Source organism: Rhopalosiphum padi, chromosome 2 (assembly GCF_020882245.1).
Source record: "Rhopalosiphum padi isolate XX-2018 chromosome 2, ASM2088224v1, whole genome shotgun sequence".
NCBI lineage: Eukaryota > Metazoa > Arthropoda > Insecta > Hemiptera > Aphididae > Rhopalosiphum > Rhopalosiphum padi.
This window is the reverse complement of record NC_083598.1, coordinates 428,012-453,946: the sequence shown is the minus strand read 5'-3', so window position 1 is coordinate 453,946 and position 25,935 is coordinate 428,012. Positions and strand designations below refer to the sequence as shown.

Here is a 25,935-nt window from a genome sequence, read left to right as displayed (position 1 = left end):
CGGCCAGATCCGGACGTCGCAAATGCTCTCTCTCGCCGCCTGAGCTGCAGAGTCATCTTGTTCAGGGATGGCAGAGCGCAGTGCCTCCAAAACTTCTACTGCGGTGGAAACAGCGTCCAAGTCGAGGATCTCTACCTCAGTCTGGACGCCAAGTTGGGACACTTTCCCAACAGAATCCCCGAGCTTAGCGCTGATGGCAGCAGCATTTGCTGTGGCTGCTGAAGCCAGTTTTGGCTACTGAAGCCAACCTAACATAACCTAAACCTAGGCCTAGGCCTAACCTTAACGGTCGCAATATCAGGACATTTTTCTATATTATAAACCCAAGCCGTTTACTGTAAATAATGTGTCAATATTTGTACTTAAATGCAATGTTTATCAATACGTCTTGCACGAATACAATTTATGGTAATAACGTGTTTTGTTGAAAACTTTTCACACGATAAAAAAATATATAACATCGTTTGTTAATTTGATTTTGTTCTATCGTGGTTTAATTGGTTTAAATAGTATTCAAAATGTAGTGGCTTATGTGTCCTCTCGTAAAGTCATATTTCAATGAAATCATAAAAATAATTTTTTTTATCTAGACCGAAATATATGAAACCAACAACGTACAATGATAATATGTGCAAAACCGATGGTTTCGATAAAATTTCATCCAGTGAAATAATAGTAGAAAAAATCATTTCTTTCAACAGTGATATGATAAACACTACACGGGATGTGTATACTTAACGATATAGACTGATAAACCGTCTCTGCTGAGAATCGCTTTTAGGGTATTAACAGATATAATATGTCACACCATCGAGTTCATGTCTTACACATTTAATCCACTTGATACATATACCGTGCAGTAGAGCTATAACAACTTGGGTGCAGTATTAATTTTTAATTTCTTTAACAAGATCACAAGAGTTCCCATTAGCCCAATTCTCCTCGCGGGTTTGAGGTTACCACCGTAGCGAATGAACGTTACGACTTTACAATGATGCGTGTTTCTTTACGCCCGTGTACACGATAAGTATTCGATAAACTGTTTCGTTTTTTAACCTAAAGGGTACGCCTTTCGTCTATGCCGTTGATCCCATGCGACAAAGGATTTTTCTTTTCCCGCGATTCCCACGTGTTCGGCACGTGGCCATTTTTCGCCCGGCAGATCACCAATGTGTACACTTGCGATTTTGAAGATTTGTGATTTATGTCGCATCCGACCCAGGTGTACACGTCGACGGTGCCATGACGAAGACGGATGGCGGTCAATCGGATCGTCTGTATTGAATCGCATCGGAGTTATGAGTCACGCTACGTTTCGTCTTTGGTCTTTGTTCGGGGGTAGAGCTCTGCACGGTCCGATTTTTTCTAGACCGGACTGGACCGATACATTTCAACAAAGACCAGGACCGGACCCGACCGATAAAATAAAAAAAAATCCAGACCGGACTGGACCGATACATTTTAACCAAGACTTGGACCAGACCGGACCGGACCAATAAAATAAAATTGAAACTCGGGGTCCCTCCCCTCCGGTTGCGCCACTGACTATTATTCATTACTAATTTTATAACGCGTACGACGTACCTATCATTTAAGTATAATTTAAAAGCACTTGAGATAATTATTATACCGTATAGAATTTATTAGATGATTAAATAATTTTTACTGAATAGTATGTTATGTAGAGTTTGCTGTGTGGATAATCATCGTGCAGTAAGTAGTGACTAGTGTAAACGATCTAGGTAGTAGATATCTATTATTATATTGACGTATAATAATCAAAGTGTTATATAAAATAATATTTTAATCACTAATCATAATGTATATATTTTGAAATAATATAATACTGAACACAATGAGGGTAATTTCATTATTTCGGGTCCTCGCATTATATTTATGGATCTACGAGTACAATGGGTAAATATTATGTCAACAACAAGACTAAATTATAAATACGTGACGAGCTATTTTTATGTCCCAAAACGTTATGATTGAAATTAAAATAATATGATATTATGAAGTTATTTATTTTACCACGTCATATAAATTTAGAAATTATATAAAATTAAGATCACGGGACCGGACCGAACCAGACCAATTTTTTTTTTTAGACGAAGGGACCGAGCCGGACCGAACCACATTAAATTACTATGCACAAAGACCATTGTCCGGTCCGGACCGTACAGAGCTCTATTCGGGGGTGATAACATTTTATTTCCTTAAATTTCGTTTGTGGATTCCGTTGCGTAATTTCGTGCTAATACGTGGAACGCGTAATTCGATCGGTTACCGACACATCGTACGTACAACGATTTGCGTTGTATGTTCCTGTAACACATGTGCTAACAATGTTATGTTTATTTAGCTATGTATTCTTCAAAACTAGATTAAGATGATATATCATGATATAATACAATTATACAAATATTTAATGTTTATCCATATTTTCTATGGTGTTTTTCTAGCTACAGTTCAAACAACGTTTTATGAGTATACGATAACTATTTTTTCTTGAGCGAAGTTTCTAAGTCTTTTAAACTGTTTCACTATAAAAGGATTAATTTGCTTAGTAGTATTATTTTCAATTCTTTATTGATTATTTACTGTCACATACAATTTTGATTCTCGTTTATTCCGAATAACCAAAATGATATTTTCTAATTTTAATTCAAAAATTTTTACGATTACAATTCTTGCAGTTTTGATTATCCCAGCTTATTCAAATGATGGTTATGGTAAGGTTATAATGTATTAGTATGTTGTTTTTTTTTTTTTTTATTGATATGCATACATAACTATTTGTAGAGTTTTTTTTAAATTAATTTAGAAGACTAAAGTATTTATTGATATTTTACTTATATTTTTTATATACAATTTCTACCTTCCCTGGATTTTTGTTTTTAATTTAATATGCTATTGTTATGGTGTGCACAATATTTGAAAAAAAAAGTTATTAATATTATTATTATTCAGTAGTTCATAACAGTAAATAGGTTATATAAGTGATAAGCCTGAAGTTATATCAAATGTTTACAACAACTAATCTTTGTAAATACAGCTGTAGGTTATTAATGAGTTATAAAAAATTGTGTAATACATAACATTTTTTGAAACATTGAAAATTTATCGTGGTTTAGACAAAAAAGTTGGAAAAATTTATACAAAATAATCAAAACGATAATTGATTTTAGAATAGCTATTAGGTCTTATTTGAAAATTATTATATTAATTTTTAATAGTGTACTTTTTTTTTCAGATTGTTGTAAATGTAATATTTTTATCTTTTTTTTTTTTTAAACTTTATAATATGGTATATAAAATATTTTCAATATTAAATATTAAAAGGTTTTATTATAATTATTTCTTATTCGTATATTATGGTGGAATGTACTAACCATTATCCAAAAAAACATTTCACAACATCAAAATCATTAATTTTTTATTGATACTCATGGTTATCTAGTTTGTAGTCAACTTTTTAAAATCATAAACTTTTGCAAGTGCTGTGTGTAATTTTCAGATTAATGCCCTAATTACTTTATATAAATTTCTAATTGTTTGCAGCTTATAAAAAAAAAAAAAGAATTATAATAATACTTTTAACAAAATAATTTAGACTAACTAGTGGTAAATGTTTTAATTCAGCGGTTCCCAAACTGTGCTCCGCTGAGCCCTTGATGCTCCGCAGTAGCTTATCAAGGGCTTCGTTCGTAATACCACAATACATTTACACAGAACCCAGACAGATAACAATTAATGTTAAATATTTCTTGGGTGCTCCATGACAAATTTCTACTTAAAAAAAGGCTCCGAGGCTAAGAAAGTTTGGGAACCGCTGCATCAATTAAACAGTTTATACATTCTCATGTAAGTTATTTACAATAGGTTAGTTGATAATCTAACATAATATAACAAATAATAAATTGTATTTTATTTGAAGTTAATAAAGTAATTATTAAATGTACAATGAATATAGTTGTTTATTTTATATTTGAAAATATTATATGGAAGTACCAGTTTGATTCAATAAACAACCACAAATTATTTGATGAATCAATGTTAGTCAATAGTCATGACTAGGGCCCGAATTTATATGCAATAAAAATCTATAAAATATGCAGATTCATATCATAAATATGCAAAAAATATGCAAAATGATTTTTTTTTTACAAATTAACAATATATTATGTATAAAAATTGTTTATTAATAACATTGTGTAAGTATAAAAGTGTTATAAATTAATTAAAGTATTACTATTTATATTAAATTATTAATTATTATTATTGGACGAGTACCAGCATGAAGTAATAAATATGGATTTCAAGTTTTCGAATTGAAAACTCCTACGATTATCTCGAAGCATACTTTTGTACTTGGAAAAACTTCTTTCCACGTCACAAGATACAATTGGTGCATATTTAAAACTCGATAAATCTTCAACTGACAGTTCCTCGTCTTCATCACATTCAGTTACCTCGCCGTTGATTATACCATCGATTTTTTTCAATGTAGAATATCCACGATTTTTTGACAACACATTTGTAAATTTAGATCTAGCAAAATCTATTCCTGGCCCTCCTTCTTCGAATTTAATTTTAATATTTTCTATGAGCAATACACTATTTCTTAAAGCAGTGGTTCCCAACCTTTTTTATTCTATGCACCCCTTGTAAATTTTCAAAAATCCTATGCCCCCCTTAAATTAGAATTAAAAAGACCTTTTTTTGTTTTAATGATACGAAATAATTATTTTTTATTAACTAATGACATATATTTTTTCATAATTCTAAAAATAAAAATATAAATCAACTTAATCTTAATGTCTTAATAATATTATTTTTATATTTTTGAATACAATTTTGGAGAAAGCTAGAAAAAATTTAATGAGAAATTTGGGATTGTTTTTTCCTCACCAAGTCCATAATCCTTAGAGATATTTTTGACAACGCGCAACGCATATCATTTTCCACATCCAATCGATTTCTTTGTTTGCTTTTTATTTGCAAAAGTGTGGAAAACCCAGATTCACAAAGATACGTAGATACAAATGGGATTAATGCACGGAGAGCTTTTTCTGTCACTTTTGGATAAGAGTTGATCATTAATGGCCAAAATTCCGTTAAAGATTTTTCAATCATTATAAAATACTCGTAAAATTGTTATCAATAGGCGACCGTCCAAAAACTAATTTATTGTTTTTAATTTTATAAATTAAATATTTCTTGTTATTTCGTCATCACTAAATTCCCCCCAAGCAGTACAGAAATTCCCCCCTAGGGGGGAATTCCCCCCCGGTTGGGAACCACTGTCTTAAAGTAACATTCGATTTCTCTAGTTTTGTTATTGTATCTATTAAACACTGAAAGTGTGTTGTAATAACTGCGAGCTCATTTTTTAACTCTTTATTATGAAATAAACTACGTGCGTTTTCAATACACTTCGCTTCATTTTGGTTTAAAGCGTTAATAACACATTTTACCTCATTGAAATATTTCCCATAATAAATTGCTGCTTCAAGCCATGTACCCCAACGAGTTAAAATTGGTTGTGGAGGTAAACTCAAATTGGGATACATTTCTTTGAAAGTATTTACACGTGAAGGTGCTTTTAAAAATATCTTTTTAGTATTTGAAATTAATCGATCGACATTTTGATATTTTTCTCTTATGGCTTCAGCTACTCTGTGTAGTCCATGAGCCATGCACGTTACATGAATTAATTTAGGGTAAAATACTTTAAGAGCTTCGCCAGATTTAACCATGTACGGAGCAGCATCTGTTACATACAACAATACTTTTTCATGAAATATTTTTTCTGGCCATATAATGCTCATGAAGTCATTAAATAATTGGGAAATTGTTTGAAAATTTGCCTTTTGTAATTGCTCAACCGTTAAAACAATTGGTTTTGTACATTCTTCAGATGATAATTTCCCAATTATGACACTAGCAACATATCGTCCCTGTACATCAATTGTCTCATCGATGGAAACCCAAATTGGACTTTTCCCTATTTCATTCCTAATTTTACATAAAACTTCATCATAGCATAAAGGTGAATAGTTCTTTCGGAGGGTAGATTCATCTGGTAATTTGAGTTTTAGATATTTTTCAAAAAACAATTTAAACTGTGGATTGTTTAATTTAAAAAGTGAAATATCGTTAGCCACCATAAAATTACATAAATCTTTGTTAAACTCATTTGTATTTTGATTATTAGTTCTGACCTGATTAAATGTTTTTTTTATGAAAGGTTGAGTGATCTTTTCTTCTTTCAATCTGCGATTCGATATATGTTTTGCAGTTTCTAAATGTTGTACTACTTGAAACTTTCTGTTACATGACACATTTACACAACAAAAATTGCAAAATAAAATATTTCCGTCTGTTTTAAATATGTTTGGATATTCATTTACGTACCGGGAAACATTATTTACTTTAGGCATTATATAAAAATAAAAGTCGCAAGTTAGATTTTTCAAACAAAATATACCGTACACTATACACTACGCACGATAAAAACCATACTAAAACTAAATTCTGTGTTACCCAATACGTATTGTACAGTATACAATACCGTTATCTAATATGGACATGTTTGGGTAATAATAAATTTACCACTAGAAAATCCAATATTTGTCGTTATTTGTCGGCCGTCGATAACGATGATGTCGATTGACGATCACTTATCGATGTATAATGTGTTATTTATAAATTATAATCGACAGTAGGTATCTTTACAGACGTAAATTCTATGAATTTTAGAATATGCAACATTTATGCAACTATCAATAAATATGCAATAAATATGCATTTTCATTCAAATATGCAAAAATATGCAAAAAAAAAATTGAACCATAGAATCTACACATTACGAAACGTCGACATTTATAATCAAAATTATTCTAGGTGAATTGTAGAAGAACATGCATTTGCATATAAATCCGGGCCCTACTCATGACTAAGCTAGATACTTCGTAATTATCGTTAAAACAAGATTGATCTACTGAATATAAGTGAAACATAAATTAATTAATCAATTATACTACAACTCAATCATAGTTTTACATAATAACATTTGAATCATTTTTTAATAATTAATAGATGTACTTATAACACTTTCTGGATTTCAAAGTAAGTAAATGTACTTGTAACTTTAGTCATTGTGCTTTAAATATTTTTTAGAAAACATTAGATATAGTTATACGAATTTAATTTTAAAATTTTAAATCAAAGGTTAGGTTTATGTATTAATTATATATTGGGTTAACACACACAAATATAGATTAATTAATTTCTTATTTAAAAATGTGATTTATTGTAGGTACATTTTAATTTTTAAAATAATTAAAACAATTTAAATTGTAAATAAAATCTAATTCTATAAATCCACGCACCTAAATAACCTATAAAAATTAAAAAGTTCGGCAAGCTAAAATATAACAAGCTAAAAACCCATTAGGTAATGTTTTATTGTTTTTTATTCTTCAAACAGATGTAGTTAAAGTCCCTAATTACTTTATAATATGAGTGATTATGTTCCTTATAGTAGTTTATTATTATTTAAATTTGTAAATATAAATTGTAATTACCTCTATCAATAGTGCATATATATAATATATATATACCAAGTGTATATAATTCTAGTCTTAAATAGTATTATGGAAAATTTACGTAAATTAAGTTAAAATGACTAATGCGACTAATTCTTTGTATTATATATTTATATACTATTATAATTAATTTTCAGATAACTATTTTGAGGATAAGAAATACAATTTACATTTAAGTAAGTAATTATTTTATAGTAACTAAATACAATTTATAATGCTACCTATATATTTGTATAGTATATATTTCTTTAGTTGATTTATATCACTAAATAAATTGCAATAAAGAGAAACAATTTTGAAACTATTGATTTTAAATTTATTTGTGCACGAGTTTGTATTGTCTATGTGGGTGTTAAAACGTTTGACCCCCTCACCACTCGCCAAAACGCTGCCATTATGACGGGTATCTGGCCGTTGTCACGCACATTGTTTTTCTTGCGACCGAGGTTAGGTTCTAGACCTGGTTCATGGTTCCGTCGTTTAAAAGGGCCAATCGTTTGTTTTGCGATGTATCACCGTTACGTGTTTTTTTACCACGCCCACGTGGGTTACACGTTTTTTGCACGAATATCTCCGTTTACGAGTCCGTGCGAGTCTCTTTTCTTCGCTGTCCTCTCGTGTATGTCATTGCGGAAGTCTGGGTATCAGCCGTTACCGCATCAGATAAAAACATAATTTTCCTTTGTTATAATCGTTATCTGTATTTTATCATTTATCTCTACATTGACTCATGTATACGGTAGCCTGCACGTCGTATGGGCGATTTAGAAATATAATTATATTAGCTTCATGACGATACTTCAAAATTGTTTTCTAGCAGAGCGTGGTTGGTTACCTAAAGGGATTCCTGCCAAGTGTCATGTGGAAGTTTTAATTTATTTTTCGTAATAATTCAAGATGGTCGACCACAGAGATAGGAAGAAATCGAGCGCCTGAAACGTCAATTAGGTAGAGCAATCCTTAGGTTAGGTCGATGTTTGAAAAAGTCTCTCAAATGATAATAAATTGTATTATTTAACTGGTTGCCTCGAGGGTGCTGCATCAGATGTAATCCACGTTATACCTATCTCCGGAAATAGTTACAAGTTAGCATACCTATCACCGGCGCGATTCTACCGATTTCGCTTGGTCGCTACGGCGTTAATCGGCAAATTACTCAATGCTCCATCATCGTCTCGGGAATCTCTTCAAGATTTAACGGCACTCTTGTAAATATTTAAAAATCAATTGAGAACATCTTTCTATTATCCATGTTGAAAATTTACGACATCTACGCGTTTATTCTAATTTCTCTCACGTTTCGAAGCTTGTCGGTCATTATCTTGCAGTTGTCCGAGTCCCCTATGTTAAGTAGTATCGAGTGGCCTTCAATTTTTTTTTTATTATTATTAATTAAAGCATAAACTATTAAGGTTATTGTTTTACAATATTTACAAAATTAATATTACATTATGATACACTATAGAATTTTAAGATATTACAATGTAATTAGCTAAGCATGTAAAAAATGTATTCAAGTTCCTTTTTTCATTTCATTTGGTGGGCCTTCCCAGTATGTTATTGTTATTGAAGATAACTCTGAGAATTTTTATCCTTTTAGTATGTGGTATTGGAAAGTTGTTTAAATATGTATTTCTAACTTTTTGTAATTTCTTAACCTAGTAAAGACGGTACATCGACATTTTGAAGCAGAGAAGGTGAAACCAGTTTTAGAGGACAATTCCATTAATGAGTTAATTGTATCTTGTAGTGCTTGTTGGATGGAATTAAGGTTTTTTCATCTGCAGAGGATATTTAAATCATCTACGAAGAGTGTGGATTAGACTGGGAATTTAATATTCTTACTGTATATTAAAAGTTTATAGCGATGAGAAATAGTGTAACTGATATTGTAGAACTTTGAGGAACACCGTTTGGTTGATTGAAGCAGGGAGATAGATCTGCCACTGTTAGTCTACTCTTTTGAAAATTCTCTTGATCTTTATTTAATCTAATAATTTTCATTTACTCATCAGTAAACTTAAATATACTGTCATAATTTCCCGAAAAACGATTAATAATCACGTTAAATTTACTCATAAATTCCAGGTTGCATAATCTGAATAATAGTCGCGCTGTTTTGCTTATTTTATCAACAATACCACGCCTATCTCTAGTCTAAAGCCTATAGATGAAAAGACTAGACCCTTCTTACGCTTAATGTCATTAAATAGTTTTAAAGTAAATGATAAAAAGTCCCCATAATGGTCGAGCGGCAGCGGCTTTCCCTGATGACACGTAAGTGGCGCGGGATATTGCCGTGACGTTTTTAACAAAAACGGCGACGGAACCGCGATGACGATGGCGGGGATGACGTACTTAAAAATAACGGAAAAAAACAAACAAACAACGTAATAGTATAGAAGCCCTCAACAATGATAGATGACTCATATTTTTGCAACAACGAATGCGAATAAAAAAACAAAAAATGAAACGCTGATATCTCAAAAAAAAATAAGAATAGTTAAAGGAGGTGTGGCGACACCAATTATCACCACTGAGGCAACGTCGGGCGCACGGTAATGATCAACTTGCGGTACGACGTAAACGCGTCCGGTTTGTGGAGAAAAAACATTGCGTTACGGAATCACAAGTTCACCGTGACATCTGTCCGACGCTGATAATAGCGTATCCAACAATGGTTATCGATATTATTTTTAACGGAGGCGCACATCACTTCCATTTCGTTTATAAATTGGTCAATTTTCCCAAATCGTTGTTCATAAATTGTAATGTTAACATATGCATATGGATTCAGATTCCTGCATAACCCGTTTAAGGTCTAGCACGTAATTTTCGTAGTTATAAAGTGGCTCTGGTTCTTTAAGGAAAGTAGTGGGTTTGTTTGGTTTTTTCCCGAAAATTAGTACGTAGAAAACATTTTGGAATCAAGGAGACTTTGTGTCACAGATCAGTACAATGCCGGTATTCTGTTTGAATTGTCTTGTCTTAAGACTTCGACTTTGGATAGCGCCGGTATATGGACTTTCCAGTATTGCTAAATCATTCATTACATTATTTACCAAAAACCTGTTTTAAATATGCATATTAAAAAATAATATGAAAACAAAATGTATATAGTTACTTATTATATTAAATAATTGTTCAACTATAAATTTAGAAAACATAAAAGATGGTATGTATTTTTTGTGATTTAAAAAAAAAAAGTTATATTGATTAACACACACTATAAGATTAATATAGTTTTATAACGGATTACAGATTAAAATTATAATATTTATCAATAAAATTGGTTTCATATCTTAACTCCCATCGACAGTGGATAATAGCTATAATTAATAATATTTACCATTAAATATTTATTACATTATAATAGTTATACATATTAGAAACTTACCAGTAGGTAGCCAGTCCTATCGTGTAGTAATAATTTTTTAATACAAATAAATAACACTAACGTCAATAACAATGCATACATAAAAATAAAGGCAGCTAGGACTTTATGTTTAATGCAAGTTCATATTTTTATAAGCAATTTCATGAAATAAATGTATTTTCATCAATCATACTTAAATGAATAATAATATTACAAATTTTTATTTTGCGTGTTTTTGCATATAACATATAAATTTAAACGTTTTAATTTAATTTTATAATTTTATATACAATTATTATACATAAATAATTAATCAAATATAATTAACAATTTAACTTACATTAAAACAAATTTTTCGATTATTGTTTAGTGTTAAATAGCTTGATACTTCGGGTCTACTCATAGATGCTTTAGACATTTTTATACAAGTTACAAATTCTTTAAATATGCACCCATAACAAATGTTGATGTAGAACAAAGTTCTACTGCTTACAAACATAATTTTACAAACTACCATCATAATTTAACTGAGATTAATATGGAACATATTATTATTGTTACTTAATACTAATTGCTTTTCCAATAACGAATAAATTGTATATTTTTTCATCACGATCATAAAATATACAGTGTGATCACGATTTAAGGTACCACTAAATATCTCAGGTGGATGACCTTGTATTGAAGTAAAAATTTTAGAGGGCCTAGGGGGTACCTAAATACACATTTATTTATGATTTTCAAATTTTTTACACGTTTGGTGTGCTGCGCATGCGCAATACAACTTACATTTTTTCAAATGGAAACACCATTTTTTTTTTACATATTCGGGTAGATTATTTTTTTTTTAACGTTTTTTGTATTAAAAGTTTTTTTCTATTTACAAAATTGACCAAGTTAGAGAAGTCATTTCAGATAATGCATAGTTCGTGTTTAACGAAATTTTCACTTATAACTACTGGAAATAATAAAATAATTGTTAAATTTACTTTATCTGTTTACAAATAATAATTTAATAATATCATATGTTGTCCAGATAGATATCTTTAGTATGTGATAATTTTTGTTTCGTTGACTGCTTTAATACAATTACAATTTTAACTATTATTATAGTGGAATTCTATTATATTTTTCAATAGTTTTAATAACGATAAGATAATCAGATAATGTAACTATTAAGGTATTTAGTTTGATGAAAAGATCACTTTGCTTTTATTCTTTAACTAGACCCGTATCAAAGTTTGTGCGTTATTAAGTGTTCCTATAACTTTTTAAATATGAATAACTCTGAAAAAGTTGAATTGATTTTAATTTATGGCGAATGCCAACGTAATGTACGCCTAGCTGCTAGGACATATGCCGAACGATACCACCCACCTCAATTATTTTATTATTTCCAGTAGTTATAAGTGAAAATTTCGTTAAACACGAACTATGCATTATCTGAAATGGTGACTTCTCTAACTTGGTCAATTTTGTAAATAGGAAAAAACTTTTTATACAAAAAACGTTTAAAAAAAATAATCTATCCGAATATGTAAAAAAAAAATGGTGTTTCCATTTGAAAAAATGTAAGTTGTATTGCGCATGCGCACACCAAACGTGTAAAAAATTTGAAAATCATAAATAAATGTGTATTTAGGTACCCCCTAGGCCCTCTAAAATTTTTACTTCAATACAAGGTCATCCACCTGAGATATTTAGTGGTACCTTAAATCGTGATCACACTGTATATTACATATAACAATGAAGTTTATTTTTTTTCATCATTTATGTTTTGATTTTATAACTTTACAATAAATATATAGCTATAATAATTGAAAATTATTTTGTATAGGTACTTCGTGTTTTTTAAATGCATATTTTAAAATCTAAAATACATATAAATCTGGTTTTTACGTATAAGTATAGATAAATGTTAAACTTTTCAAGACTGTAGACTGTAGAATAATAAAAAGGGAAATACTAAAAAGGCTAACTATAACTGACGAAGACTGACCTAACCTAACATAACCTGATACGAACTGCTTCAGCGGCCTAGTAGAGTGACTGTGTAGACGACCACGATATATGTGGCTACAATAATATCGATATCTGTCTCGATATATCTAGTGACTGGTGACTGCACTATCGTTATAATAAATAAACAAATCCGCGACGATAATTACTGAGCTGTTGTATAGACAAGCACGTTTAACAAAAATATGCGAAAAACAAAAAGAAACTAAATATAAAAAAAAACTGTTCAAGTGGGAGAGCACTCACTCTGTGTTTCCAAAATTCTAGCATTATGAGATGCGGTAGTCAGTAGTAGTAACATTGGGATGTAAACAAAATATAAAAGGCTAATTTTTTTTCCCACATTGTCAAAGAATTTTAATTGTACAATTATAAATGTATATTTCATAGATTTATTAAGAACCTACGTACTTGATTTTTTTTAAAATACATTTTAGGTTATTTTAGAATCAATACGTTTAATTAATTTTAAGTTGTCGCTCATCTCGCTCATTATTATAGTTTTAAACTATATCATAATTATACTTATAACTCACAGTTAGTGTTCTTGTAAATTGTAATCTATTTCTATAGTTAAGTAAGTACAAATATTTAAAACTATTAGAGATACTCGTCGTTAAATAATACTGGTTACCATCGTAAAACTATAAGCTAGTTTGTAAAACAGAATGTCAAAACATCGACTTAGTTTTAAAAACATAACAAATTTACTTATAAAGACAGATAAGTATACTCGAATTATTCATTTAATTAAAAACTTTATATATTTGTTTTTATAGCAACTTCAGGTAAATATTTAAGTTTTATAATTTTATTTCATTAAGAGTTTTTCATTAACTGCTCCAATGAGTTCTGTCTCCGTTTAACAAGCTAGCCCTCCGCTCTGGTTATTGCTAATCAGATACCGCTTTCCTAGCCTGCTCTTATATCTTTAGTAATTTACGTCTTCAGATCAGTTGCCTAGTTACCTTGCATCAGCTGCTGTTGACAAGCCCACTTATCTACCTCTTTAGTTATCATGATTTTGTATTTACTCAAAATTTCCTATTGTGTTTTCATACTCCAAGCTAGCATTCTATACCAAAATCACATACAAGAGTTAACTTTGACGTTAAGACTCTCCTTTAGTCCTCGCTTGGCTAATAATTTTAACTTAACAACGCAAGTCACTGTTAATTTAGGTGTTTTTGCTCAAATTGTTATCGGTTTCTTGAACCTTGACCAATCTTCGAGATACTTGGTACTATTTAAAAGTGTCAGCGTTTTTCTTTCCGTGACTAAGTTTTTCTTTTTCACGCTATTTTTGGTTATCATCACCAACGTCTTGGGTAACAAAATGTTGAAATAATGTCAACAAATTCAAACTGTAATTTATGTCAACGATTGGTTTATGCTAACTCAAGATTAGGATTTGAATTAGGTATGCCAGTTTCGATCAAATTTTACGTAGATCGAGCTGAAATTACATTGACTACGTTCGAAAAGTCAATAACTCACTTCTTTGGATAGTTTTGGCCGTGTTGGGAAATCATAGAATATGTTACACATTAGTTTTATCTAAACTAATCCTTACGGAGAGTTATGGGACATTACAAGGGGGTTACCCATTTGTGCCAAAATAAAAAAGGTATGTTTATTCTGATAGCCTATTTGCACCAAATTTATCTGCGTAAACATTTTACATTAACAACTTGGTTAATTCATATATTTAAAATACGTCGTGTTTGTAACGTATAATAAAGTTATTTTTATAAGTCTATTAGATTTTAAAGCTTAACATATTATCAACTATTATTACCTATATTCTATAGTTTTTAAAAACAATTTATACCAATCCTGATTATTGTTTCAAAAAAATAAGTTTTATTGGTTATTAATTTATTATTTTAAAACAATTCTTTCAATTCACTATGATTTAAATAAAATTGTATTGATTATTATTTGAGAAAAAATTATATTACTTTACTAGCTGTTCCGTCACATCGTTGCCCGAGTATTAGATGCGCTAATAATGTGTGAATCTCACATCGATCTAACGGTTTTCAAAGTGTATTCGAATAAATACGTGTTTAACAGTCGCAAGATGCAATGGAAGTGAAATACGTCAGACGGCAGCGACGTTATTATTTAGAATGTACTATTATATAATAATTATATTTTTTAGTTTAATAAAAAATTCCAGTCGACCCTATCCAATAGTTTCATGTATCATTATAACTCCACAAAGGGAAAACATATGTTTTTGAGAATATATATTCTTATTTCTCAGTATTACTTTATCAACAAGTTTAGCCACCCCTGGACTTGAAATTTTGTACAGAGGTTCCTTAAGCAATGTAGGGGTGCACTAAGAAAGGATTTTTCAAAATTTGACCTTTATGGGAGTAAAAGAGAGGTTTTTTATATAGTTTTAGGTTTCATATATATATAGAAAGAGAGATTATAATTATATCAGGTACATTTGGCGCAAATGGACGATGCCCCGCTACAAGTTACCACCTCCACCTCTCGTATGTATCCATTTGTGATGCGGGTGGTCCTGAAAAATTTAGATAATATATGATATTTGTATGCTAATTGTTAGTAATTTAGTGACTACCTGCTATTATCCCGTGTTAATAGCGTTTTCCACATTAACCAAATAAATCTCACACACATTTTTGTAAACAGTGAGAATCTAATGTGAGATTGTATCTTGTAATTTTGCAATCAAAAATTATTCCTATTAGCAGTAATAATATTGAACATATGTTTATTAGCTTTAGTATCAACAATGAACCTTTTATTGCTGGTGGTATTTATTTTCCTCTCAGTTCTTCTGATATATCCTATGCGACTTGCCGACTTATATTAGAACAGTTGAAGATTTAGTTAACTCATTTGTAAATGCAAACTTCATCCTCTGTGGAGACTTTAATTCTCCTAATATTTATTGGTCCAATGACACTCATGGTCTAGTATATTCTAAAACTTCTCGTCCTGGTCCTTATGTGCAATGTTTCCCACAAATCTTTGCATATTTAAATTTTTTTCAGGTCAATAATGTTTTTAATACACATAGTACTTTGTTAGATTTAATTTTTGTTAATAGTAATCATATTTAAATTAATGCATTTTCTGATCCATTGGTTCCTGAAGATAAATATCACCTATCTTTGTCTATTGACATCATTTCAACTTCTAATCTATACCTTCACAAAATGTATCTAAATCTTTTTTTAATTTTCATAAAGCTGATTACTTACGTATCAAAGAATTTTTAAGCTATTTTAATTGGAGAGAAATTGTATAAATCTTGATACTAAATTAGCTATGTCTACTTCTTATGATGCTTCATCAAGTTAATTATACTAAGTCTAATTTTCCTAATTTTCCTTCTTGGTCCATGCAATTTTCAAGTCATCACGTAACCCTTTCGACTATCGTGAATTTTCTTTGCTTCGTTCTAAGTATAAACTGATGTCTAAAAACTGTTATAAAAAGTCTATTGAATGTACTGAAACTCAAATTTGTGCTAATCCCAAAGTATTTTAGAAATTTATAAAGAAAAATAAATCAAGCAATGGCATACCTAAAACAGTTCATTTTAATGGTATAACTAGTTCTAATGATAAAAAAGTTTTTGATTTATTCGCTAAGCAGTTTAGTTGTATTTACATTGAACACAGTGTTAATAATAATTCAACCATCCCACATTTATTTTATGATTTACCTAGTAATTGCTTTTTTGATGTATCTCTTATTGAATCTGGTTTATCTAAATTGAGCGGTGACAAGTCAATTGGTCTTGATGGACTTTCTAGTGAATTTTTGTAAATGCTACAATCAGTAATATCCTACCCATTGTCACTTTTACTTCGTAAATCCTTAGATGAAGGAATTTATCCTCGTATTTTAAAACGTAACACTGTTAAACCTATTTATAAATTAGGGGATAAGTCTAATGTTGCCAACTATTTTCAAATCTCCTTATTAGGACATATAGCTAAATTAATTAATTATAATTGTCACTATTGTTGTTTTAGCATGTAATAAGCGCAGTCCCAAACAACACTTTTATCACGCACTCGAGTAGGGGATAGGAGAAGGTGACCATAAATATATTCCTAACTGGATAAACTTATAACATAAATCACAGAAAACGCCGGAATTAATATTATGCGTCCCGCGTTTGTCGGGCGCTAAAAATATAATAATCAAATAATAATAATAATCAATACAAACGGCTTAACAGTCCTAATAAAGGTGGGCGCCCATGAAATAATAATAAACCACTATATTGTTGTGCCTTTTTCACGTCTTGTTCGAGCCACGTGGTCGACGAGATTTTTATTTTTTGTGCGTTGTTGCCATAAAATCACGCATAGTTGTGTTGCTGTGCTGGTGTTCATACACCAAAATTAATTATTATATTATATTCGTGCGCGTCGTGTAACGTGCTGTCCGAGAAAACAACGTGTTTAAACGAGCTCTTCTGTGTGTTGTCGCCACAGACGGCGGCGTCGGCGAGCATGGTACACCGGTGTCGCGATAGCCTTGGTCGGCAGCGGGGTGGAGACGTGTGCGTAAAGCTCGCACCCAACGCACAATTGACCGAACCGGTTGTGCCATGAACGGTGCGAATTTGTGGTGGTTTAAACAATTGTTATTGTTGTTATTCATTGTAAACATTTTAATTAGTATTATAATAGTATGTATAATTGGGCTCAGCTTGTATTGTTATAATAAACAAATGAATAAATAAATAATTACATTTTTAAGATAATATAAAAATCAGTATTTATAATATTATGTTATAATTAATTTTTAATAGAAATGAAGAGTAAGTTAAATTTCAAAAATATTTTTCTAATAATCTCAAAACGTTTATCTCAATTAAATATTTTAACTATATAAATGCTATGAACATATGAGTATCAACATTATGTTTTTATTTTATTAGCGTCAGCAATTAGTAAGTAATTTTAATATTTTTAATTGTATTGTGTATTATGCAGTGTTATTTTATATTATATGTTTTTCATAATATATTGCATCAATTTTTATTATAATTATTGCCATTATATTTGTTTAAAAACAAGACATTATATAATTATAAAGAAATCGAATATGTTGCCTTTAATGTTATCATATTATTATGTTGGAAGTCGAAATTAAATAGTGGTCATCACTGCTTTCAAATTTCTTAAATATTTAAATATTTTTGTATACTAGTATTTACTTGTATTAAAAGTTGTTATGTATATCTTATGTTTTAATGCTATTAATTTTTTTTTTACAAGAATTTCAAAAAAAAAACTATTATTTATTTGTCTAAAATATGAATATTACTATATCAATTTTTTTAATTAGTTATATATTATATATAATATTGTAAAATTTTATTTTTATCACCAGGCAAATTTCGTACGTATTTTTTATTATTTTTATTTTATTGATATATATTATTTTATTCTATTTAAGGTTTTAAATTGTTTTGTAACATTTACTATTTTGTCTATTTGTTACAGTTTTAGTTTGTTTTTAAATAAACATCGGGATTTATAAACATTAGATAACGTATTACTCAAAAAGTATAGGTTAGGTTTTTGTATTATTAAAGAGTCCTTAGTCTTTGTACATTTATAACTAAAACTTAAATCACTGTAAATTAATACACCGGGAAAGAGAAAATGAAAACATTTTTCACGTTTAACGTTACTGTAAATTTATTATCATATAATATTATAATAAATTGTATAGATATTACGATAATATTATCTTAATATTTTTTCTAGGTAGTGTTGGTGAGTATTTTTTATACCTATTAGTTGTGATATTTTACTGTTTTTACGTAAAATTCTTAATTTCTCTTGATGTATATTAGCGTGTTGTTTGGATAATTATTACGTATTTATAAGAACCTAATACGCAGAAAAAATGTTTAAATGAATCAAATACATGTTTATATAATGCGTAAACTATTAATTAATGAATTATATTTAGTACTACTGAAAAATATTTCACAGATTGTCTGCTAAATAAATGAAAATCTGTCTAGATGATGCTATATTATAGAATATAGACGTATCTGTCCCCTGTGATAAATGGGTCTCTATACCCGACAGTAAATTAAAGAGAGAATCGCTGTGTCAGCCTATTTCAGCCAGAGAGTCCGGTACCTTAGTAGCGGTTGATAATACTGTCCTCCCTTCAGTTCTAGCCAATCTGAGTGTACCTACCGACCCACCGCACGAGCGACTCGCGACCAACCGCCATCTTTGTTCCCTTTAACGCGCTCCCCAAAAAACCTCGTGACCACCCGTCATCACGTCTCGCACGCGATTTGTGTTCTATATATAAAATTAGCCTCTTTGTTAAACTAATAAACGTTTAGTATATCTACGATATTGTACACTCATTGGCAGTTCCTACCTCCATACGGAAAATCACGTGTTGGTGATCGTTGGAGGTCAGAGCGACGTCGGGCATGTTTGTCCTCCATACGGCGCGACCGAGTCGTTACATCAACGTTGGAGATATCGCGGGGGAAACTTATCGTACCTCGCCCGGGAATCACCACAATAGTATCCCTCTTTTGGAATAGCCAGATAACAAATCAAAAATTATTTTGTACTCGTGCTCAGTTGTGTTAACACTACCTGTGGCAACACTGGACGCATGACGAAGGCGACCGTGTTTCGCAGCTGCCCGTCATGTTTTTCGGTAACCGCGGTGTGCGACGTTTCGTGCACGGACGATCGGCCGTCGAATGCCGTTTTTCCTTAATATTACCTAAACCATATTTGCTATTTTATGTTGTAAATCTATATTTCACAGTAGGTTAATAAAGACGTTTATAACTATTGTTACGTCTCGACTGACGTCGATTCATACATCAACGTAGGAATGGAAATACTGATGTATAAGTGTACAAATATATCTTTATTATACGTTTTAAACTTGATACACAATTACTGTTCGAACGCGGCTGACTTCCCGCCGAATTGTCTACCTGACGTCATCGCCAAAGGCTTTACAAGTCTCAGGCGATCGGTGCGGAATGTCCGCGACAGTCATCCCCCCTCTACGTAATCTCGGCCGTCCGATGTCCACTGCAACTTTTGCACGGTCATCGCGCGTCTGTCTTTCGCCAACGGCCGAACCTGGCGTGTCCGAGTGCCGGCCCGTTCGTTCCGCTTAGTTTTTTTTGTTCTTTTGACCACGTGGTCAACCGACTTGAGTTGGAGTCCGTTAAAATTGACTTACCTTTTACCTTGTGTGCGCAATTTTGTCGTAAGCTCAGGGACAGTCGGGGCTTGACGTGTGCGTCACACTTCGTCGCTTATATTATAATTCCGTGCGACATTATAATTATATTATTATACATATACCTACGTGGCTACGTGTCATACGTCAAAAGGCTGTCGCCTTACCAGCCTGGATTTGTGGTCTTGCCGATTAGCAGCACAGGTGATCGTTTATTTCATTATTGTGTTATTATATTTATATTGTATGATTTGTATGTAAACAAAAATCTTTTTATTTATTATTAATTATTATTATTGTTAGGAATAATACGGGCCCGCATAGTTACTATTATTATTTTTATTATTATTATTAATGTTTTGTACACGTTGTTTCTGTGGTTAATATTATATTATATCTGGCGCCCAGCGTCCCTTTGTTCTATTATAATATATTGTTCTAATATTTAATATCATAGGTGATCCTCCTCCCGCTCACAACATTACGCGAGTCGTTACCGCTAACCGCGAGAGTTAAAGTAGGAGCGGAGCGGCGCACAATTACAATGTAAGTAAATATAAAAGTGTTGGTGAGCGGTGTTACGACCTGACTCCTAATACCATAGGCGTGCGCAGACCTGAATTTCAGGGGGTGCCTGGTGCCTGTAATTTTTTCGGGCCCTTTTCTCAATTCAGGCCCTCTCTTAACAATACATGTACATATATTTTAATAAATTATTATGTACGAATAAACATTACTTACATAATTATATCACATATTTATCAGTGGTATTACTAATACAAAATTTTCAAGATAATTGCATTATTTATTTATTATTTTTACTTTTGTAGTCAATAACATTTAGCTGTTATAATCATAATAAGTTTTACCACGCAAATTTAAAATATTTTACGTTGTATTATTTTTTTTATCCCGAAACATAATTTTTTTTACCACATATTTTAGAAAAAATAACATTTTTATTCTAGTAACATTAGTTAAAATACGGACCCATATATATGCTATAGGACTTAAATTTTAGGGCCCCAATTACATGTCGGGGGGTGCCCAGGCACACCCGGAACCCCCTGTGCGCACGCCTATGCCTAATACTGATATAAAAAACAATGAGCGGTGTTACGACCTGCCTCTGAGCGTCTTGGATATCCTTAACCGTCTGCGGAGTTCTCGTCTTGGCTGTATGTAAACTGCGGCAATTTATTTTATATAGGTACCTTCTATTATATACTATATCATATATACCTGTCTATGTGTACCTAATATGTAGGTACCATGTACGTAATTTGTCTTGCGTGGTTTAGAAAATTACAAAATTTGGGTCTATCTAAACTTTATATTGAAGGAGACATAGATGAAAGAAAATTTTTAAATTATATTTTTGGTCTCCCGTTCCTTGAACCTGATGAAGTCGAAGATTCGTTGTTTTTGATTTAATAGCAGATATGCCATCTAATAATAAAATAGTACAATTTTGTGATTATTTAACAGAAACTTATATGCAAGACGTATTCTCTTCTTCTTTGTGGGCATCGAAATCAGAAGTTATAACAAATAATGTATGTGAATCTTTCCATTCAAAATTTAACGCATATTTGTATCATCATCATACCCATCACTATATAAATTTATAGATGCTATACAGGATATTCAAGTTGACACATATATAAAAATTAGAAGTGCAGAAAAAGCGGTAATACAAAAAAGAAATAAAGCGACAACGCAAAAATACAAATTTATAAACGAACAGCGACAAATGAAAGAAGAAGGACGAATTTCAAGATATGAATTTTTGAAAAAAGTATGTTTTAAAAATAAACGACAAAGTGTTAATTAGGTACCTATTGTATTATTGTTTTATTTTTTAAACTAAAATTTTTTTTGGATTATAAGATCTCTATAACAATCTTTTAAAATAATTTTTAATAATAATAATATTTTTCAATTTTAATATTGGTTTTTTGATTATACTATCATTACTATCATTACGATCTCTTAAAATAATTGTTGATAATAATAATATTTTTCAATTTTAAAAATTGGTTTTTCTTAATTTTTACGCCTAATACTCTAATAGACTATATACTCTACTTAAACAATAAATGTGTATATAGTATATTATAATAGAAGGTATATAAAATAAATTGCCGCAGTTTGTATAATGTATATTATCGGTTTTGCCGCAGATTGTATAATCTTAATTTTTTTTTTATCGCAGTTTACATATCGACTTTTAGAAAAAGGTAAATTTTGCCGCAGTTTACCATCTCCCCTCGTCTTGATCACCCTTATATACAGACGGTTCCCAATAGAGTGGTGGTTATGGTGGTGGACACTCCGTTTACACAAGAGCCTAGTATTAATTTTAATATTCACGTCGCTGATTTTGATATCCGTCTTATGAGTTTCGACTCTACGAATTTGAGCGACGTGTGATCATCCTTTAATGTCTAAATTAAATAGTACACATTGTTCTGTCGATGACGTTCTGGCCTTCACATATTTGTATTATTAATTTGTTAAACGGTATATGTGTCACCAATTATTACAGTATTTTATATAATAATTTCTACGTTAGAGCCATGGCTCATAACACCTCCTTTCCAAAAAAAAGATTTATGTTTTCATTTAAACAGAAATCTTAAAATTAAATTTTATTATGCTATGTTAGTAATTACATCGTTAATTAACCTTTTGTTTTACAATATCTTTGTTTTATCTTATTGTCTAGTGTTAGTAATTTGAAAATGAATCATCAAACAATTTATTGATTACAATACATTATGATATAATTAAGTTTACATTATTTTTATTTTTGCTGACATAAATTTTTAGTCTTGTCAATGATCTATTGGTTTTTTTATACTTTATATTTTTTCTCTTTTTTTAACATCTCTAATTATAATTTTCCTCTTATTTTATTATATTAATTGATAATTTAATCAAAATTATTCTACATTATTTATGCTATTTTATATTTTAAGTTAATTTTTCATTATATTTTTTTAACATTATTTTTATGGACCGTGACATGCCTTCGGCCTCTTAATATTACTATATTTTCTTTATCTAATACGTCTGTTACTTCGAATGGACCTATCCATAACGGATTTAATTTATTTTTCTGTGTTTTGTCTCTCAATAAGATTTGATCTTTCACATGTATTTCAATTGGATTTTCATTACTGTCATAAATCCTTTTAGATTTTATTTTACTTTTTACTAAATTTTCCTTCGCTATTTTGTGTGCCTCCTGCATCTTTTGTTTTAAGTCATAATAATAATTATCGTAATTATACCTTGGTTCGGGTTCGTGGGATAAATTTACTGGTATTTCTAATGGTTTCCCGAATAATAGTGCGTATGGTTGATAACCTGTCGACGTATGTTCGGTTGAATTATAAACGAAAAATGCGTAAGGTATATATTCATCCCAATTGTTTAATTTTTTGTCTACATAGTGACTTAGGTATTCTGTTAAAATCCTATGCGATCTTTCTAGGCTACCGTTTGTTTGTGGGTGAAATGGGCTAGTAATTATTTTATTTATCTGTAATAGTTTGCACACTTCTGTGAATATTTTACTTAAGAAATCGGTTCCTTGATCAGTTAATATAGTTTGTGGTATACCGTGCGTACATACAAAATTTATTACAAAAGCTTCGGAAATTGTATTCGCTTGATGATTTGGTATAAGTACCCCCATAGAATATTTTGTCAAATCGTCTTGTAGGGTTAATATATATGTATTTCCCGTTAATGTAGTGACCAAAGGGCCAACAATGTCTAAAAATATTTTTTCAAATGGTTTGGAACTTGTTGATGTGATGAGCATAGGTTGCTTTACCTTCTTATTCGGCTGCATACGAATTGCGTCCCTGATATAAAAATTGCGATTTGTATCATACTAATTGCGTCTCGGGCTTTCTATACGACTATACTAATTGCGTCCCGATTATCTGATATCAGAATATACCTTTTATAATCTAAATCAATAATCGATACGACTATATGAGTATTTCTGAAATAAATGTAATCGGTTAGTATGTCTTTCGATTCCGTTTCGTTGACAATTGTGCGCTGTTCTATTTATATTTAAAAATATGAGTTTAATTGTGAGTGACATTATGATTAGTGAAAAAAGTAAAACATTGATTTTTATAAACGAATTTAAATTTTGTTTTCATAAACTATTGAAAAATGATATACAATGTTGGAAATGTTTCAAAAAACATGTAAGTCATATATGCTAAATTAAACGATAAAAATGAAATATTGGAACGTCCTACTGAACATAATCATGAAAACGATTCTGTAGAAATATTAAACAGACAAAAATTAAGCAATAATTTAAAAGAAAGGCAATCGACGATCTCTATGATAAGCCCTCAAAACTCATTCATAGGGAATTGTCAAATGACGTATCGACATTGACCAGTTATGATTTAACTTTAATTCGCAAAAATATGCATCACGCACAAGCATCTGTAATTCCCAAGTTGCCAAATAATATATTAGATTTACATAATTCATTGAAAGAAGAAAACATTAAAAGTAACCAAGATGAAAAGTTTCTATTAGTTAACGACTATGAAAATAATATACTAGTTTTTCAACAATAACTAATTTGAAGTTCTTAGGTCAAATTGACACAATATTTGTTGATGGAACTTTTAAAAGTTGTCCTAAGTTGTTTACACAATTATTCACAATTCACGGTTTATCAAATGGAAATTACATACTATTAGTTTTTGTTTTATTAATTGACAAAAATGTAGAAACTTACAAGAAAGCATTTCTTCATCTAAATTCAGAATGTATAAAAAATAATATTAATTTTTTACCGAAAATGTTATTTGCTGATTTAGAAAAAGCAATTCACTCGGCCGCATTATTTGTTTGGCCATCTGTCGAATTAAAAGGATGCTGATTCCATTTAGGCCAGAGTTGGTGGAAAAAAATTTCAAGCTCTAGGTTTAAGTAATGAAATCGATAGCGTTCTGGCCTTCACATGTTTGTATTATTAATTTGTTAAACGGTATATGTGTCACCAATTATTACAGTATTTTATATAAGAATTTCTACGTTAGAGCCATGGCTCGTAACACTATTTAAAAAATTAAATGCTGTTTTTTTTTTAATAAGTTATTAAAAACGTTTAATAACAGTTTTGAAGTGAATTGGATTTAGAAACTCCTTTTGAATGTATTGATTTATATTTTGGTATCTCATTATCTCGTCATATAAGTTAATAAAATCATAATAAAATTCAAAATACGAAAAATAAAAAAGTCACCCAGAGAAAACAATAACGTAGCAGCAGAATTACTAAAAAATGGAGAAGAAGAAATTCAGTTTCTTACTCTTTTATCGCTTATTGATTATTAACTCACATGCCTCAAACTATTAAATCAATATCTTTTACATATTCGAGCGCAAGACGAACAAATGAGTAATGACGCACGTGATAATTCGTAGTGCGATTGCAATCTCTCTCGTTCTTGTGCTCTAAATGTATCCATCTGTTCACGGGTTACCCTTGTTCTTGACATTAGTTTTCACAGACGTTCCTAATGCAGTTCTCGAGGTTCTTGTGCACGACTCTCTGCTGTTCTATTTCTATTATCTACATACTACTGCACACTATGTTTCTGCGATTTGTTCTGCCGATTGGTGGCTCAT

The 25,935-nt window shown here is 30.5% G+C and overlaps 1 long non-coding RNA gene across 1 annotated transcript; it reads left to right on the top strand.

The window, feature by feature from the left end:
- Nucleotides 1-7,104: 7,104 nt before the first annotated feature.
- Nucleotides 7,105-10,867, top strand: LOC132920727 (uncharacterized). Its single transcript, XR_009660774.1, has 3 exons — nt 7,105-7,134; nt 7,751-7,789; nt 10,774-10,867. It is a non-coding gene; the product is annotated as an uncharacterized LOC132920727 (long non-coding RNA).
- The last annotated feature ends 15,068 nt before the right edge of the window (nt 10,868-25,935 follow it).